The following is an 18,891-nucleotide window of genomic DNA, read 5'->3' as shown; positions in this document are numbered from 1 at the left end:
CTTCACATTTCATGAACATTTCTGAAAACCCAATGCGGAAACTGAAATTGTGCACCCTACGTTAGCTTCATTTCACAACAGGGTGCATATACTGTTCTTCACAGATTTCTTGCGACACTCTGTTTTGTTTACTTAACCACGGTGCCTGTAAATAAACGTCATTTAAATTATGCCGTCCAGTAACAGTGTTGCAGTACTTAATCTATCCACTGGGTAAAACAATTAAAACAGCAATTAATTATCTTCCCATCTGATAGTCGCTGCGGGATTAAATTTTTATTGCATGATTTTTAAATTTAAATTGCTTCTGTTATCGGAATAGTAATTCCACTTAAGTCAAGTTCTTACTATAAAATTTAATTTCCCTCTTTTCTATGATTCAGTAAATTTGCGTGAAGTTTTATCACAAAGCTAAGGCAACACTTGGCAGTTCTGAGCATTTTTATTTTCATGTGGAGAATCAATGCGGAACGAACTGAAACAGTTTTTGTTGTGCTTTTTGTGTTGGAAGAAATTATTACAGGAAAAACAAATAAATTAAAAATTAACGTGAAAGGGATAAATATAAAGATAAAGTGCGGAAGTAAAAAAATAAAGAGCATTGGCGACATCAAGAACTGTAGATTTTTCCGGTCAAGGGGTGCTCTAGACAAGTGCTCGCCAAAACGACAAAATCGCAAGCGATAGCGGCTAGCACACATTGAAATCGGAATCAGTTTGCTTGGATATCGTGTATTTCTCGTACGACTAAATATTGGTCATTTACAATAGTGAATCACGCAGTAACAATAACAGTGAGCAAAAAACCAACCGCCATAAATAACAACAACAACCGTACTGTTTTATTGGCAATTCGGCATAGCGGCTGTCGATTCAGGACTGTCATCCTCGGGTGAAGTACCACAAGGAAGTAGATTTAAGTGTAAATAGCGCATTTAGCGCCAACAAAATCTCCAGCTACTGGTGTGCCATAGGGCTCTAAGTCCAATAATCGCGATCACATAGCAAGACAGACAGGTGAGTAAGCGTTTTAGTTTTATTGCGCTTAGCCAGATAGCTGCCTAATTTAAGGTGTTAATGTGAGCTAATGGGTGCTCTGCATTTTGAAGTATTGCTACAAAATGCAATTTAAATATACACATATTTCCAGTTTTGTTAATAAATAATATTGTTTTATTTTTCTTTCTTAAATTTACCAATTGATGCGAGGAAGCACGTGCATACCAATAGGTGTCTTTCATCCCCAAATTACGAATAGAAGAAATAGGGATAAACAGACAAATGGTACCATCTTAGCTTGGGCTCAATTGGCGCACTTTTTCTTCAATATTCGATAATCAGATACCAGCAAAATGTGTGCGAATACCTATGCGTATATACATAGATCCTATTATGTTGTTTATTAATGAAGTTGTTATACTAAAAATCGCTACTAACAGGAAAAATACTCTTCAAATGCTGTCTGTCTGTCTCAATGCGCTTTTTTTTAAATGTTTGTTTTAATGTTCCATTATATATAATACATATACACATATATAATATATATACATATATATGTATAATTGGCGCTTACACCCTTTGGCCGAGCTCCTCCTCCTATTTGTGCTGTGCGTCTTGATATTTTTCCACAAACGAAGGAATACACTGTGTTATTTCGTCTCCGAACGATGGATGGTTTTTTTTGAGGAGCTTTTTCACGATAGCAATACTCTCGGAGGTTCGCCATGGCCTTCAGAGGGGAGACCGCTATCAAAAAAAACTTTCTATCATTTGGTGTTTTGTGCTCGGGTTTTGCATTAGCAGGCTAGATATTCTTCACATGCCGCTGGAGTTAAAAGGCAAAGGCATATTTCAAAATATAATTATTAAAACCTTACTGCTATAAAAAAAAGAGGTAATCTGTAAAGTCGGTTTACTGACGATAGTTTAACGTGACAACGTCATAAGAAAATATTCATGGAATGGTTGCAATTTTCAAAACAAAATTTTAATTTTATTTGTTTGATAGATATTTTGTATGGATTTAGAGGAGGAGGTAAATGGAATCGCAATGGAATAGGTCAAGTTACATTTACACAAACGTGAAAAATGACGAAACATTTATCAAATTCATGAAAGATTTCTTCAATTTCGATTGTGCATCAGACGTTAATAAGTCAACAACACTAAGAGGCACCATCATCGATTTGCCTTTTTCAAGACACTTTACACTCGAAACACTCCCTTTCATTTCCTACTTTTTCTATCATCGTCCTATTCTCAACAGAGAAATGGTTCATTACCATGCACACAGGAAGAAGGCATATGCAAATATATACAAGTATGTGAATTTATATACAAATGCGTATATACATACATATACATACATATACATACATATATATGCTCACTCAAGTAGGACAGAGCCAGATGTCGAACGTTGCCGAACGCGGGGGCCGATTGTGCTCTTTGTCGTTCGTTCCGCGCTCTCTCTTGCAGTTCAAGCACATTAGCTTACATTTGCTTGCGTACGGAATAGATTCGTATATTTGATATGTCCATATGACTTGTATGCATCTTTACATATAGATTTGTTCTTTTTGAAAATTGCGCGAAATTGTATATGTATATGCATGTTTATATACATATATTAGTATACAACTTATCTTATAAGGTATATGATAAATATTACCATACATTTTTTCCTTCATATATAATAAAAAAATTAATAATAATAACATTAAAACAACAGGTATTATTAACAAACTTGGTTTTATTTTAAATTCTTCAAGTAAATCAAATATGCAAATACAAATACGTGAATTTATATATGTACATATGCGCATATACATACATATGTATATACGCTAACTTAAGTAGGAGAGAGCACGGTATCGAACGTTGCCGTTCGTTTGCTTTGTTCGTTCCGCGCTTTCGCTTGCAGTTCATTCAAGGTAACGGCAATGAGCAAGGTAACGACAAATGAGCAAGGTAACGAGACATTTTTTCGTGCGTGCAGCCAGCTGAATCGAATTATAAGACGTTATCACGTCAATAAGCTCTGGGGTTATATAATACCAGATAACATGAAACACCTGTCACTAAGTAAAAAGGTCAGAAAATAATCTAATTGAAATAAAGCCGTAAATCCTACAATCGGTGCATGCATAGAAATACTGAATTAATATTCATATATGTACATATGTGTGTACACATGTGTTCACAATAATAGCAGCGTAACATAAGAGTGTAAAGTTAGAACATTCCTACGATAGTTCTACGTTACCGAAACGACCGGATTTATATCTGCCACTGCCACTCCAGCAGCATTTCACAAAAATTTATGGGATAATTTTCTGATATTACAACGACGTCATTCCAAGAAGTTTCATCAAAATCGGTTCCGTCCATAGGGAAGAGCCAAACATACTTCTTCTTTTACACTGTGTTAAGTTTTTTAATTTTTTTTGTCATTGACTTTGTTTAAATTTTAGGATTTTGAAGGTTTATATTTATTCCCCTATTGAAATTTTCATCTATGCAATAAAAATTAACATTTCTTTAATTCAATTATTTACTTCCGATTTTAATTATGAGTTAAGAGTAGGGACTTAAATAGCAAAATTTTTAGATTTCCATGCGATTTGAAGCTTGAGTTATTTTTTCGCTTCATTATTCTAGATAAATCTAAAGTTAAAGTGATTGAAATTAAAGCTGGCTTCCTAAACGTCGCTTTGCAATTTAGCACTGAGATGCGAGAACCAATGCGATGCAATTTTTTCATACCACTGCGGTGCTTTGCATCATACAATTCTGTGATGAGTAATTTGCGTTTGTGGTGCGTATCAATGACTGGATTTATACATTTAGGAGCTTTAAATCATTCTCTTTTTGTTCAGAAACATCTGACTTTGTACTTATGCAGCGCAACTGATCTTAGGAGGCCAGCCTAACTTTTTTGTATTCAAAAGTCAAGTGTGCTATTTATGTGTCCATGACTGTAGTTCTATACACCTACCATATTTCTCAATAGCAGCAGCGCGACGCATTGTAAATTTTTGGTTATTTATATAATTTTTTTTATTTATTTATATATATTTTTTATATTTTATATATAAATTTGTATTTTTAATTTAATTTATTTTTTCATAAAAATATATAAATTACGAAATATAATTAAACCTCCAAAAACCATATAAATAAAAGCTTCAAGTTTTGGGCAAGATTAAAAAAATGTTCACCAAACTTCAAAGTTTTGCAGAGTCAGTCAGAATTTTTCCAATTTAATTTTGGTATAAATTGTGCTAGTTTAAAATGGCTCAAAACTCGGCTTAATTATTTTATATTTTATTTGTTTTTGAATTTTTTTTATATGGAAAAAATGCATTGCCTGCAAACTAAGTTTCAAAAATTAACGCATTTTTTCAGCGCGACAGTATAAAGTTCAACGACGTTCACGTAGCCACGTAGGTTTGTGCGTGACTAACACTCGGAAGCGCACAGATTCGAAACATCAATTGAAAAAGGGCCCATTAGGGGTCCTCGGCAGACAATGGCAAACCTACGGGTGTATTTTTGCCATGAAAAAGTTTCTCATAAGGTTCCCGTAAGTCCTCGATTTGTGGAAAAACGTAAAGACACACCCCACAAATAGGAGGAGGAGATCGGCCAAGCACCCGAAAGGCTGTAGCGCCAACTATTATTTTTATATATATGTATCTAAATATGTATATATATATAAAGTTCAGTCCGCACCGAATCTAGCACTTCTCTAATGATTTTTTACTTTATTTATTGAGGTGTATACGCCTGCCGGGTATTAACAACTTTAACATATACATACATATGTATGTATATGTATTCTTTAAATAAGTCACCCTGTATAAGCTTTATTTCTTATCAGTTGTAATATAATTTATAGTAAAATGAAATGTTAGCACCGAATATAAACAAAAGTAGGTATTTTAATCTTCTCATTAGTCGCATCTATTTTAAAAATTTTATTATTATATTTAATATTTATTTTAAAATAGCTTTCAAGTACTAAATATAAACATATTTCTAATCATATTTTCTTACGAATATTGTGGTAAAAATTACGCGCAATATAAAAGCAAACATTCTGCAAAATCTCAGGGTAATAAAGCTCAATTGCAATTAATTTGCATTTATCCCCCACTCACTTTACACAAAATGTAGCATTTCTTTGATTCATACACTTATCGCACACATTTTAATGCGCAGCATTTTTACGCTCGTTCCCTCTCCCCTCTCCCCTCTACACCCTCTTTGCTTGTTTATTATCTAAAAAATATTTAACAATTATTTGTTTTGCTTTTGAGGCTTCATACAATTATTTTTCTCTTCTTCTTCATTTACTTGCGGTGTTGTTGTTTATTTCTTATGCTCGTCATTTATCGCACTCACATTCAGTACACATGACAGTCATTCAAGAACGTGTATATATGTATGTATATGTATGCATGCAAGGTATCCTTCACTCGATGAGGAATAGTGGTGTGATTGGTGGTAGTAATTCGGTGTTAATTTCTTTAGTTTCTCACTGATTTGAAACTCTTCACAATTCATGATTTCTTGTAAAGTAAGAAGTGCAAAAATGGAGATCATCTACATATATTTATATTCTCTCACTGCATATGTACATATGTAAATACATATGTAGCCTTCCATAATACGGTCGGCTTAAAGCCATCTGACATATTTCTTTTCGTTATGTTTGTTGCTATGACTTTTTATTCACAGTGGTTTATCTTCTTACATATGTATGTATAGTATATTTTTAAACTGATATCGCTATCTGGAAAGTGATAAATTCACTAGGCCTAAGTTGTTATCGCTTTTGTTTCATTCAATTTGTCTCTAAAAGTTACATAAAAAATTAAATTTTAAGATATTAACTTTTAGCAAATTTAATTGTCACACATATTCATATATACATAGGACTGGGGTTAGATTAAATTTGCTGGAATGGCACATTTTTTTTGGCACGTACTTATATTCAGGCAAGAACAATAACAACCTCTGACTACCACTTACATTAATCAATGCCAAAAACCTTGTCGGGACGACTTCTGACGAAACAAATTATCTGTTTTGATATCTTAAAACAACAGATTTTTAAGCTATAGCTGTGAACAGTTTGAATCATAAATAGTTTAAATAAAATTCAAATCCAGCAAGCAGAAAGTGCCGGTGGTGGTTGGTCTCTGAATTTGGCATTCCCAGGAGAAAATTTTGTGAATTCGTCAGTAGTTTCTCGCTTAATGTCAGATGGTTCGCCGTGCTCAGGAGTTTGGCTGCGATTTAAGGGAGGAGCCTGCTTTAAAGGCTTCAAAAAAATCGATTTTTCGTGGTTTTTTGGGAAGGAAAGAAATATTCGATTGAAACAAAACTTTCAGGTTTTATTGTTACATATTTCAACAGTCTTCTCAAATTTTTTCATTAAAATATATGTCATATTATGCCTGGTACAAGCATTTTGCCGAGGCTCCTCGAGTGTGCATGTGTCGTGCAGCGGGAAAGAAGCAGGTCGTAATTTTCATCTGAAACCAAAAACCCAAATTTTATTTTAGTATAGTGTAGCTTCTAGTTAAACCAAGAAAATTAAACAAAAACGAGAAATTCAACAATTTTTCGCTAATTAAAAAAAATTCATTTTTTTGGAAAAACAAATTCACTTTAGATTGTTTAAAAAGTGGGTTAATCATAACTTTTTTAAGGTTTTTTAGGTTCAACTAGAAGAGAATTTAATTCCGAATACAATCAATGTAATCTCGTTTCGATAGGACGTTTAACTTTTTCCCTATCTTTTCCGCCAATTAGGAAAAATCGTAAAAATAAAAAACCGAGAAATCGCACTTCGAGCGATCCGGCCGCTCGTATGCCTGCTCGACGCTTGCTCACAATTTCTTCTGTAACTCCGAAAATATTTTTAATTTGCTTCTGAAATTTTGAGGACACATTCTTGGATATGAGTAATTTGGGAAGACATTTATGCCAAAAAAAAGTTGATTTTTTGAAGCCTCTAACGCAGGCTCCCCCCTTAATAATTACGTTTTTGAGCTTACAGAGTATTCTAATTTTTCTTGGGGGTTGGGCTTGGTGGCCAGAGTGGTACCTGCGTTAGCACACTTTGTTGGATCCCTGGCCACTCTGGACTGGAGGGAAGGGAAAAAGCGGATGAGTGTGCTAGGAAAGACTGAGCTTAACCTTCGGCGTGTGGTAGAGAACACAAACATGAACGTCATTGCCGAAACCAATAGAAGGTGGTCTCTGTCTAATAACTGCAGGGTCTGTAAAGCGCTCTGGCCAAAAAAGAAATCTTAAAAGGTTAAAATATCTGCTTGGATTCAACGGATCAATTATTAGCGCCCTCACAGGTGTTACAACGGGTCACTGCCATATTGGCACCCTAGTCAGTGGAATGGGTGTAACTCGCAATGAATTCTGCAAGAGTTGTGGAGATGAAGAAGAAATTGAATGCTCTGCACTTCAAAGAAGCCATGCTAAATATAATATCTTGGCGATTATTTCTTTGAAGACCTGACAAATTTGAAAGAAAATGTCTCACTGGAGGAACTAGTTACCTTCTTAAAAATATGCAAATAGTTTAAGCAGGGGTTTAGTCAGGGGATGGAAACCAAATACTGGTGTAACAATGGGCCTTAGGGCCACCGAGTGTCTTGTCTTAGACAAGCAACCTGGCTCTAACTTAAGCTTCCTAACTTGAAACAGATGGTATGCTCGAACGATGTTTTATTGAACTGTGACACCTAAATTAAGTATGCAAAAAATTTTAACTTGCTTTTAAATAAATTCAATTTAAAGAAGAAGAATTTAAAAATCGATAAAAGTATACATTTGTTTGATCGGTATGCGGGCGGCTTCCTAAGTAGCACCTCCGGCACGAAATGAAGCAGGCCATTCCTCAGTAAAGCCTGTCGCCGAGTGCGGAAATTCGTCATTAAGTTTTTGAGATATCGCCAAATAACTCATTTGGATTTAAGAAAAAAGGTAGATGATATAAATTTCTAATATCTAAAAAATCAGTTAGCCGCACATTCGGGGTAGATACGAGCTATCCATGTTTGAATATATTTGATAAAGAAATATGATACAAAATACATCAATATTAATACATCAATCCATATTCAATTAAATTATTAGCGATTTGAATCGTTTCTGAAATTAGCGCTAACTGTTTAAATATTATTGTTTGAATATAACATTCTGTACTAAAAATACTGAGAACGGTTTTTAGTGTTTTTAATATAGAATTTCGCAAAGCAGAATATCGCAGTACAGGCTTTTGAGTACCGATTATTGTGCCATAAACATTTCCTACCCAACCCATCTCGCCACCTACGTAACTTCGAAAAAATCAAAAACAAGTGCACCTTTTTTTTAGAATTCATTAGATTTTATAAAATACATACGAGTATAAGAGCAATGAAGTCCTGGAAAGTCCAGCATAAAAAAAATGCAATGTTAAATTATCAATAAAATAACGGTTCTATTTCAAAAATCAGAAAAAGGAACCGCGATTATTCATGAAGTATAAAAGAAATATATTTTAAAAAAATGTTACATGAAAGTATGCACAAAACTACGAGTCGCAATTACTCAATAAGCCGTGTAGTCTTCATCGTTGTCGAGAATAGCCTGGTATCTTCTCGGCATGCTTGAACCAGCTTTTCTGCGTAGTTCGTCGACAAATAAGCCTAGATTTTGAGAACTTGACGCACGAGTTCCTTTAAATCATAGACTAGTCTTCCGGCAAGATGCGTTTTCATAGTTCCCCACACATTTACAATGGAGTTGGCGTCTGGGGACTGGGAAAGCCATTCCAAATACTGCGACGCCATTTTCTTGTTGTGGTTTTGATGATGTAGGACGGTAGGATATCTTCGCCTCCTTCAGTCGTAGTTCGATGGTGTTGATACTCACATTTATTCCCTTTTTAGGAAGAACTGATCGTGCTTGGCGTAGTCACAAAGAAGGGTCGCGCTTAAAAAGTTGGGCGATCACTTTATTCTGCTTTTTTGTCGTCACTCGCTTCAAGCCGCGCTCGGAAAAGTCATCAACATTTTTGTACACCTAATACCACTGATTCTACATGACAACAAATTTTTTTGACTAATTTCGGTCCTTTCGATTGCGTGCGTAAAGATACCACCTCAAAACGCTTCGCGTACTTCTCACTCATTTCTGTTTGGTTGCGTTTACGGGAAAGTCTCGAACGACACTAACCTGAGTTAGCACTGGCGTCGTAGCCCTTGAGTGGGACTATTATGCAGCAAAAAGCAGAACGAAATATATCTAGAAGTTACAAGAAAAAAATCGGTTATTTTCTTCTGACTCAGACTGTAAGTTGCATTAACCTTTCCGCAGTTAACATATTTGAATCCAAAGTAAACAAAAATTAAAATTTCAATTTAAGAACAACAAATTAAAAATTAATTAGTTCCACATAAAAAAAGGATAAAAATAGAATAGAAGATTTTTTTAAACATAAAATGCCTTGAAGGCTTTATAAAACGAAAAAAGCAGCAATATTTCTTTGAATACCCTCTGTTTTTCAGCACTTCATCACATCTTCGTGGCATAAAGTCTATGGGATCCTCGTTTTAATGGGACTCCTTTCCAAGCATCTTTTACTGCCTCACTCACAAATCTCGAGAATTGGTTGGTTGAAAGACTGAGCAGGCAAATACAGTAGGTTCTGTTTTTATGCGGTTTTGAAATAGTGCGGTCTTTTTTTAATTAAAAAATGCATGTCGACCTATCGGGAATTGTACATATAAACAAGATTCTAAACCACCTAAGCAAAAACTCATCACAGATTACATCAGAAATGCTAACTCTACAAGTATGGAACCGCCTGCATAACCATCTAGATCAGACGTGTACATTTCCTCAAGTGACGAAAGTGATTTTATGCCAAATCCTAAACGAATGCGCAACATGTGGGTATTGTCTGATTCTATTTCTGACGTAAATTTATTTTTCGATTCTGACGTTTCTTAAATAACATTATAAAATTTTCAAAAATACAATATTTTGTTGATTTCAGATTCATGCGGTCTATGGAACGTATCTATAGTTATAATATGGGACTAGTGCCCTTTTTTTATGCGATTTTATTACATTATTTCGGATTTATGCGGTTCTTAGCACTTTTGAAACGTATCTATAGTTTTACTATAGAACTGCTAGCTTTTTTTATGCTGTTTCTTGCGGAACGTATCTACCGCATAAAAACAGAATCTACTGTACATAAACTCATCCGCTTTCTTTTGCGGCCCTACTTGCATGTTTGGGGTCGTTATACTGCTGGTGCACTCATTACAGTGGCATGTAGTAACATTACATCGTCTAATATTTTCACATATCCCATTTAAAATCCATGATGCCTTCAATCAAATAAATTGGGCCTACTCCGCTATATGAAAAGCTACTACCCCATACCATAACTTGAGTACCGCCATGGTTGACCGTTTTTGTGGTGAGATCGGGACTGCATCCCGTGTTGGGTGATCGCAAAACATACTTCATGAAGCCTGCCTGTACAATTCGATTTTGCTCACATCTGACCAAAATGTATTTCGCCATTTACTCACGGGCCGGGGCCCACGCTCTTCTGCCAACTCTATATAGGCTTTCAAGTGTTTTTTTGTCGGTAGCGGTACTTTTTGTGCATCACTTGCGAATGATTTGTGTTGCATCAAACGTCTACGCACAGTTTCGGAATTAACTGGCAAACTAAGGTTGGATGATCCTGGGTGATGCAAATGGATTAATTTTCCAGTGGCGTCTTATATTGCGATCGTCGAATAAGAAATATTGGGTTGAAATATTCCACTAAAATATGGGCCAGTCCTTTTTTTTAATTTTGTAAAACTATATCGAGCCATAACCGCCGAAAAAATGTATCCCACAAACTCGAAATTTTACAGGGGAAGGTTTTTTTTAAATTAAATCAGTTTAAATAAAGCCATTATTTTAAAATTTATAATGTAAATATTTTTTTGTGTAATACATTTAATTTTAATAATTTTAAATAGATATTTGCATCATAAGGGTTGTTTTTGTGGGATACATTTTTTTTGCTTTCCTTCTGGCAACCTATTATTAAAAAAGTGTGTGGGTTACACAAAAATTTATTTTAAGGATGTGACTTCCCGTTTGTTTTTATTTAATTTTTTTTACTTAGTCCTTCAAATTAAATTACATTTGATTTAAAAAAATAAATGTATACATTTCTTAGTATATTCGATAAAACAAAAATAAAGTAATGTACTTCATATATTTAAAGTTTCCTGTTAAGAAAGTAATGTTATTCATATTAAAATCTTGTAAACTTGAATAACGATAGATAAAAATATATAAAAAACGCTAAATACTATCTTCCTGGTCGGTTTCAGGTAGCAAATCTTTAACAGATCCATCCCATTTTAAATTCAAATACTCGTGTTGGAATTTTACGGGTAAAGTTTTTCTATCGCAAAGCGTTTTCAAATCCTTATATTTAGCAGAAGAAATGTTTAATATATCATCATATAATTGAGTAGGTCCCTCACAAACTATTTCCTAGTTTCGTCTGGATCGTGGAATTGAATCTAGATCACAATTTATGGTTTGAGATTCATCAAAGTAGCCATATTTAAGAGTAATATTTGGAATATTTTTTTCCAATGTAACAGAGCGTAATTTTGTAAATTGAATTTTCACTGAATTTGGAAGTAACGCCTGTGAAAATGTCTTCCAGTCTTTAAAACCACTGTTAGTTAATTCAATACAATTATATTTTCTTGGGTTAGTTCTTGCATTTGATATTATGGTGTACCACTCACTTGGAGCCCAAATAGTCCTATTCCGAATAAACGATTCAATTGTACTATGTATCGAATCAACAGGCATGATGGTGTGTCCAGGCAACAAGTATGTGATTTTTATATTAGTCAAAAAATTAGAATTTTCAACAAAATAGGTTAATGTCGCAAGCATAGCTCTGTTTTTGTTCTGTCCTGTCACAATAAAGATGGACTATCGATATGCTTGCTTCCTCAGATTTGTTGTGTGCAGTTGGCTTTTTTATATTTTCAAGGCAAGTTTTATACGAACTTCTATTTTTTATTACGGATATTAAAATCGTTTGTGAAATGTTCAACGTTTTCAATAAAAATTGTTGACAAACTTTAAAACTGCTATTATTGATATTGATAAAATAATTAAAGCTGCACTTTTTACTGTCACTTTCTCCATATGGCCTTTTAATATCGACTTGTTTAACACAAGAAGACAGCCAATCTTTCTGTCTAATTTTGTTGCCGATTCCCCAAAAATGTTCATTTATTCTTACTCTTTCATCTTCAGAAATTTTATCATGACACGAATTTGGAAATTTTTTCTTTAGGCACGGGTTGGGCAAAACACTCGTATATTTTTTCTTAACTTTTTGCAGCCTTTTAGGTATTCTCTTTTGCTTTCTGTAGCCCCTTTTCCCAACACACGTTTCCTCCTCGACTTCTTTTAAACTTTCCAAACCATTTAAATCAACGAAAGATTCATCTGAATCGCTATACGGTACCAGGGAGAGCTGTAAAAATATCCAATAATTGAAAACAAAAACATATTTTGCAAAAAAAACAAATTCATACCTTCCTATATACCTTTAATTAAAGTCTCAAAAAATTGGGTTTTTTTTATTTTTTTCCCTTGTGTTTCATTTATTTTAAAAGAGAATTTAATTGTATCCCACACAAGCGTTCAAAGAAAATGTAAACAAGTCACCATATGCATTTACATTAAAATTGTTTTTGTTATAAAATCATAACGGTTTAATCTACAGCCATGAAATTTTGACAGATGATGCAAATGATGTTGAACTATCGGTTTCGACAACAAAACAAAAATCGATTATGGTGTGGGATACATTATTTTGGCGGTAATGGCTCGATATTAATAACAAATTAACAAAAAAATTTTTTTTCAAATAAAATCAACTTGAGGCCAAATTAGAAAAACTTCAAAAACAGTGTGACTTTTTGAGATAAAACGGCAGGTGGTTCATTATTCTAAAACTCTGTCTCTTTTGTAATTATTATATCGCATTCTTCTCTTGTGTTTTTTGTTCGATTTTGTCGCACAGTGTTATTTGTAAACCAGTGTTATCGTTGTTTTTTAAGCGTGCCATAAACACGCAACAAATCATAACAATCGCTAGAAAAGCGTTTCAAACGTGCTTGACGATATTCATTGCACTTTATTCGTCGTGGAGTATAAAATGATTGCCACGCTTAGTGTTTATTATGAATGTTGCCATTTCTCCGGTCGAGTCTTCACTTCGAAATCTCAAAAGAAATAAAAATCGCCAACTTCGCCACATACACGCAACCAATTGCAAAAAACGCAAACGTTTTTGTCAACTTTCAATCTGAGGCAAACCTCGCCACTCACATGCCGCCTTTTGAAATTTGAACCGTTTGTTATGCAAAGCAATTTTTATTGAATGCAAAACACCTGTACATGCATGCATATGGCTATTAACTTTCCTCCACTAAAACTAAAGTGAAGTTTAATAAGTTTCTGGTTTTCCTAATAATGATTTTTCTATAATTTATAGGTTTTCTGCTCGAGCATTTAGGGTTGAACCCACAATAATCGGGCTAACAGCTCACGTACCACGTACAAGTAGTTTAAACTGGGACTGCCAGCATGAAGGCCATGCGACGATTAAATCTAAGTCCGCTATTTCACCTGCAATATCTACACTTGCGTTCTGTCAAAAAAGTACCGGGAATGGTTTAATAAAACGCGAAATGATTGTTTATTCATCAAAATTTATTTTATCGCCTCAAAATAGGCTCCATTCGAGCAATACCCATATGCCAACGCTTAGTCCAATCATCAAAACACCTTTTAAACTCGTTTGAAGAGATCTTCTTCAGCTGCTTCAGCGAATTCTCCTTAATAGCCTCTATCGACGCGGCGATCAAAACGGCATCCGCGGAGTGGCAATTTAAATTTTGGGTAAAGGAAACAGTCACAGGGGACTAAATCCGGTGAATACTGTGGTTTTGCGTTGATATTTGTCGAGTTTTTGGTCAAAAAAGTTTTCACAATATGAGCCTTGTGAGACGGTGCGTTGTCATGGTGCAAGATCCATGAGTTTTCTTTCCACAAATTGGGCCGTTTCCTACGCAGATTCTCTCTCAAACGTCGCATAGTTTCCAAATAATATTCTTCATTTACCGTAGAACCATTTGGAACAAATTCCGAGTGCACAACATCATGATAATCAAAGAAAACGAAAGGCATTACTTTCACTTTTGACCTACTGGTGGTTTTTTGGGTTTCGGCTCATGTGGATAGCACCATTCAGCCGCCTGTTGACTGGTTTGCATGTCAAACTCATACTCATGTATACCCACGTCTCATCACCTGTTATGATGTGTTCGGGCCCAACGGAATTTACTTGCTTAAGGGGGGAGCCTGGTTTATGCATCTCTTAGCGATTTTTTTTTTTAAGGAAAAAATTAATTTAGCACTGCAAAGTTTTTTCTATCTTTTAATGAACATTTAAAAAGTATAAAAAATTTTTGTACTGGTTAAAATAAGTTGAAAAAAATGTTTAACATAGAAATTAGTAGAGCGCTGCAACGCTGGAGTTTTCAACTGGCGTACAAGATACAGCTCGTAATTATTATCTAAAGCAAAAAATTCAAATGGATTTCTAATTATCATGAATTTTATTCTAGATGAACTAAGAAAACTGAGAGAAATTCCAAATTTTTCAACTTTTTGGAGGTTTTAAAGAAAAAAATGCCTTTCTAATTATAAAAAAAAAATTCACTTCAACTTGGTATAAAAATCTTGAAAATTTTTTTTATATCTATTTTGTTAGTTCAAATAGAAGAAAATTTAATACTGAAGGGAGCAAGCTATGATTAATTTCAAAAGGTTCATTAGTTTTTTTTTCATTCATGTACGCCAATTCAAAGAAATCATAAAAATGAAAAGTCGAGAAAAGAAGATAAAGTTTGTACTATAGCTGTCCGGTCACAGCGTAACTACCTAACGCTCGCCTACCTTTGGCTTTGTATTTACGGAAATATTGAGAATTAGGCTCTGGGCTTAGGCTCTATTAGGAATCGCTTAAAACGAAAAAAAAAATTTGACTTTTTGACCTTATAAACCAGGCTCTCCCCTTAAGCATGTCTTCAGCCACCTTCCTCCGAAATTTTTTGAAAAAAATTCAACTCTCTTGCAACGAGTCGAGCAGGATGTCATGCCCAATTGATAGTGAGGCACGCTAAGGTCACGAGCTACCTCCCTCAAACTTAAATGTTGGTTTTTCAGCACCATTTTCTTTGACTTCGTCGACGTTTTCATCCGTTGAAGACGTTGACGGGCGACCAGATCGAGGCAAATCTTCCACGACTTCTCGGTCCTCTGCAAAAGCCTTATACCACTCGTAGACCCGTGTTTTCGATAAAGCACACTCGCCATAGGCTTTCTGCAACATTTTCAACTATTCGGCACACGAAATTCTGTTCAAAACTTAACGTTCAAAAATTTAAGACAAATTCTTTGTTCGATATTTTTATCCATAGTGAAAACCGCGAGCACGCCTGCGGTTGACTGATATAATTAAATGCCAAAAAACAGGCTAATTGACAAACAGGCTAATTGACAATAACCTGGTCCCATTTTGTTTTTTAAATTTTTTTTGGTTGATTTTTTGTTTTTTTATATTTTTTTTTTGGTTTTTTTTTGATTTTTTTAAATGTTATTATTAAATAAAAACTTGAGCGATAACGATACTCCTTGGAATCAAAATTTTGATTATGCATTAAGTGATGAAAATTCTACAACTGCTGTAAAAAGCTTCTCTAAGTATAACTCATCTTCGATTGTATTTATTTTATATCTCTCCCAAGTTTGCGAGAATTCACGGTGGAGTGACTCTCCACTTTGCTCGGACCAATATCCTAGACCATCATTGTGTTTTATGAATTGAAGACATTCCATAATGTGGGTTTTTAAGACATGAATTTTTAAGGTTACTGAGATGTCTTCAATTTCATGTAAAGCAATCAAAGCTTTGTTTAACTTATTCAAATGAACGTTTAGTTCTGGTCCTACTTTTCCAGATGTAAAACTACAATCGACAACTTTATTCATTATTACAAAAGCATTGGTAAAAGGTATGATTTTTAAATATCCCACAGTTTCATAAATCTCAGGATCATTTAGTTTGTGAGCTTCTTTTAAAAGTTTCCTACATGCATTGCCTTCGAAACAATCTCCGAGGTAGTTTTTGGAAATAAGTTTTAATTTTTTTGGCCATATCAAAGCTTTATCTTTTCCCAAAAGGGGTACTAAACCTTTCCAAAACAGATGGTTTACGAAGCCCATTAGCACGTGTAATTCAGGAATTACGCATTTTTCTAACACAGTGATGTCATCACTTTCGGTAAATAGAGGGAGGTTAATAGTGCTATGAAACTCTTTGCTGTTTTTCTTATTTCCACCAGCAAGATTGAACTGTTCATAATCGTTTCTTAAATCTCCGTATGATTTCAGTTTGATAACATTGCTTTCAAAATTATCTGCATTGGAACTACATTGATTGTAAAGCACATCTTCCTGTCCAGATGTCTTGTTTTCTTTCAAGTCGTTAAGTGAAACAAAACAATAAGGACAAGGAAACATTGCAGATGCCATCTGTTGGCCATTTATGATAAGCATCAATTTAAAATCCGAAACGAACTTGAAGGGAATGTTATTTATTTTAGTGATGTCAAACAAAAGTTTTACGTACAATGCATAGTAGTATAACTCGTTTCACGCTCATCAATTTTGCTTTCTTACTTGCGCTACCTCCCTCAGAATAAAGACTTCTCTGATTTTTATCATGAATTGTTAAATCATCATAATTAATATAAAATCATCACCATCAGAATTTTCTTGAAATATTGATAAAGAAATTTTAAAAAATCCGCGGCCCCCGTCAGCCATTGCTTTAACACAAACATTCCCTTCAAGTTTTCTTTCCATAATTACTGCATCAAAAAGTTCTTCCGCATTTGCGTAAACTACTGGTCTTTCTTCTTTTTTTGCATCATCACAATCAAAAAAGTATTTATCTTTTTTATATATATCTTGTAAAAGTTTCGATTTTTCTGACATGTGCTTCTTATAGTCAACGGGTACTGACTTTCTTCCAACATTTGATCTTAAAAAGTTAGCAATGCTTTTCATTTTATTACTGGATAAGCCAAGGTTTACTCGCAAATTATCCAAACGCTCTTCACTGAACGTAATGTCCTTTTTTTCATTAGGATTAACAACAACTCTCATTTTAGAACCCTTCGTACTCAACTCAATTTTCTTATTCTTAATGTGTCGATTTATATCGTCTTCAGAATCAATTTTGGTTCTAATAATAGTTGACGCAACGATTTCTTGCTTGACATCAGGAAGTTTTTCTATTATTTTTAAAGCATTGCCTTGAATATTATTACATGAATGTTTTTTGCCTTTACCAATTTCTTGTAAGCATTTTTTACATATTTGTATATTAGTTTTTTCCTTTTTTTGGCTGTCTTTCTTTGCAAGTTTGTCAATATTTGAGGATCCATAAAGACCATTAGTTGTATCAATCTTAGTTTCGAAATTTCGTTTACAACCCTTACCCTTTACTACTTTCTCATGACCTTTATATCTGCCTGTTAAACATACATAACAATTACAACTGTCCATAGATGTGCGAGTACTTTTAGGTAAAGCCAAACTATTGTAATCTGGCATGTCTGGAAAAGGTCTTGTAAAAATGTTGTTACTTGCATCAAAAAGTGTGAGGTAGCAAGTTCGTTATTTAAATCATAATCTTTGTTTATAAATTTCTTTATCAATGTTTCATACTTTTCGTTTATAAGAAATTTATTCGGCTTTTTTTTGCCAAAAGAAATTTTTGTACCGCAAGGTCCGCAGACTTTACGTCTATTTTCATCGTGAGAACAAGCTTTCGTATTGTCCATTGCACCATTCTAAACAAGTCAAACACTACTTGAAAATATCTGCAAAGCCTTTTTTATTCGTAATTTAACAAAAATTATTTCAGTTTTTTAGTGTTGAATAGGACCAAAATGTTTGCGTCAAAGGTGATTTATATTAGGATTGTGAGTTTATTTTAAATTACAGGTATTTGTGTTGTTGAGATGATGGCTGCTAGACTACAAGTGACTTTTTAGATATTGTGAAATGTACAAATAAACGTCTAGCCTGGCAAGGCCTACTAGATCTTTATCTGGCGTAGACATGAACCTATGCACATTTAAACTGAAAATAAGTAATGTAAATCTTTCAACTAGATTTACCACAGGTAAACTTACTCTATCTTTAAAATAGGATCAGGTACGATTTCGGGGTTTGAAAATTTGAAATCTAGAGGTCATATACGAATACTCTACGTTGGAAAATCTTGGATCCATTTTCAAAAACCCTGCCCTTGCTTTAGGAGCACTGTGTTAACTTTCCCATATTTTTATAACAGAATGTAGATATGTATGTTGAGCAGAATCAAAAATCAGTGGGCGTGGGATTAATAATGTCGAATACTGCGCGTTTTCTAAACTTAATTTATTCATTTTATACCTATTGACCTTAACGGGAAACTAAATTTGGTCAATTGCTTTCTTGTTACATATAAATAACTATCTTTGGCAAGGGCCGTCAAGCTCGAGTGTGTTCTTCGAATTCTCTTTTATGACTTCAATTGTCTCAAAATGTTTTCCACGGAGCGGCAACTTGGGCTTGGGAAACAAGAAAAAGTCACATGGAGCCATATCAGGCGAATACGGTGCTTGCGGAACGATATTAACATTA

General features: G+C 34.1%; 1 protein-coding gene across 1 annotated transcript in view; it reads left to right on the top strand.

Annotated features, from left to right (window-relative positions):
• Nucleotides 1-442: 442 nt before the first annotated feature.
• LOC129240965 (probable protein phosphatase 2C T23F11.1) overlaps nucleotides 443-18,891 on the top strand; it is a 44,922-nt gene continuing 26,473 nt past the window's right edge. The window contains exon 1 of the mRNA XM_054877047.1: nucleotides 443-1,017. The gene's annotated coding sequence lies outside the window, so the exon portion shown is untranslated. The remainder of the gene's footprint in view (nucleotides 1,018-18,891) is intronic.

Source organism: Anastrepha obliqua, chromosome 3 (assembly GCF_027943255.1).
Source record: "Anastrepha obliqua isolate idAnaObli1 chromosome 3, idAnaObli1_1.0, whole genome shotgun sequence".
Taxonomy (NCBI): Eukaryota; Metazoa; Arthropoda; class Insecta; order Diptera; family Tephritidae; genus Anastrepha; species Anastrepha obliqua.
The sequence above is the reverse complement of the archived record's forward strand: the minus strand, read 5'-3'. Positions and strand labels throughout refer to the sequence as shown.